Below are 1,770 nucleotides of genomic sequence, written 5' to 3'. Positions count from 1 at the left end.
AAAAATCATCGTTAGCTTACCTGAACCGTCTGAGTCACCTGCTTTCCTGCCGCTGCAAGGCGGAGATCAGCTCCTCCTCACCACATCGCCTCATTCCTCCCACTGTCACATTTTCTTTTAGTCTCAGAAAAATCGCAATCAGGCTATAAAAAAATAGCTCAGCTCTCTCTTCTTCTTTTGTATCAGAAAAACAACAACTCGCGTTAGGTCGCATGTAACGAAGCACAGCACGTAGCTCCTGGAGGCGGGGCGCTACACCCCCCCGCCACCAGGAGGCGGTACCCTGCAACAGAGCCAAGTGGGCCGGTGGAAACGCGGTCACTCCGAAACAGAGCCGAGCCGAGCCGGGTTGTTGAAGTAGAGCCGGTGGAAAAGGGGCATTACTGAACAGGTTGTTGCTAGGTAACCAAAGAGTGAGTGAGTTAGTTGACGCCACCAATCTTGCTTAGTGCGCCATGAGAGGTCAGCTAAAACCTTTTCTCTTCCTATATATCCCAGAATGCTGTGCGGTTCTGGATCAGAGTTCAGCTAATGTTCTCTATATTGAATATTATGTCAGATGTATTCTCTATTGATATTGATCATGTGTCTATCACTGTATATATTGTTCTTTTTAGATATAGACAGTTTTCCCAAAATTATTCATATACCCAGGAAATTCAGAGGTAAAATTGTTAGTTTGTTTCTGATGCCAAAACATTGTGAAATAAGTTTTAATTATTGAAAAAATATGACTGTATTTACATTTTAATAGAAAATATCAAAATAAGCACCTTAACCCCCCGTCCACACGCACTCACACACCTACACATAGTCACACACACACACACACACACACACACACCGATTGATTAGTGTAAGAATATCAATGAAATGTTTCTCCTTTTGGTAATTTGTCTTTTGTGATACATTTTCCACAAAGGCGTAACAGTAACAGTCATTAGAGTCAGTGCATTTTAAAGAAAAAGAGACTTTACAACTTTACCTCTGCTACATAATGTCTGTATTTCTTGTCATGCTGCTCCACTCAGTCTGAAAGCCGCAAAATGATCCCAATAGACAGAGATGGAGTGAAAAACAAAACCAGACAGAGAAACATTGTGGACTGAAAGCATGATCTTCAGCTGTTTGTTTCCTCATTTTGTTGCAATGTCTCCTGTCACCACAGATATTCTCTGGCCATTCTCTGCAGTAATAACTTTCTGTAAGGTTTAGTCTCCAAAAGGCAGTTCCACTTCCACTGTGCTGCTCTCATCACTTCCTGGTGCTCTGTGGCCCCGTCAAACACATGGGGACACCTGTCTCATTTACCATCAGACAGATTTCTTCAAGTACAACCATTCATCTAGTTAAGTCTAGATGCACTTGTCCCTGATAATAAAAAATAACAACACAGCGATCTGTCCGGGGAAATGTAATTTAATTAAATGATCTACTGTAGTCCTCAGTTCTTTTCCCTCATTATTATAGTCCCGGCACAAATCACTGGGATGAGACAAGAGAATCTTAACATGAGCCAGTAGACGCAGACACTGCCAACTCCCTCTCTGTGTGTTTTGGAGTCAGAATGCACATAAGTGAGAAGTCCTTAGACAAGACACGAACTGAGGTTTTTACAAGTACTAACAATGTGAGAGTATACATTTATCCCTTTCAGAGAATCAGGTTAGATCAGATATTTTAATAATCGGATGGCGTCAACCTGCCATGACTTTGCATAACAAAAATGTCTTTTTCTTTCATCGCCTCACTTTCTCCTGACAGAGGGAT

At 41.8% G+C, this 1,770-nt stretch overlaps 1 long non-coding RNA gene across 1 annotated transcript in view; it reads right to left on the bottom strand.

Moving 5' to 3' along the window:
• LOC106942544 (uncharacterized) overlaps nt 1-375 on the bottom strand; it is a 4,112-nt gene extending 3,737 nt beyond the window's left edge. The window contains exon 1 of the long non-coding RNA XR_001423648.1: nt 21-375. This is a non-coding gene — a long non-coding RNA (uncharacterized LOC106942544). The remainder of the gene's footprint in view (nt 1-20) is intronic.
• Between the last annotated feature and the right edge of the window lie 1,395 nt (nt 376-1,770).

The sequence above is a fragment of the Poecilia latipinna genome, unplaced genomic scaffold (assembly GCF_001443285.1).
Source record: "Poecilia latipinna isolate Pla-1442-1.1 unplaced genomic scaffold, P_latipinna-1.0 Scaffold4366, whole genome shotgun sequence".
Lineage (NCBI taxonomy): Eukaryota > Metazoa > Chordata > Actinopteri > Cyprinodontiformes > Poeciliidae > Poecilia > Poecilia latipinna.
The sequence above is the reverse complement of the archived record's forward strand: the minus strand, read 5'-3'. Positions and strand labels throughout refer to the sequence as shown.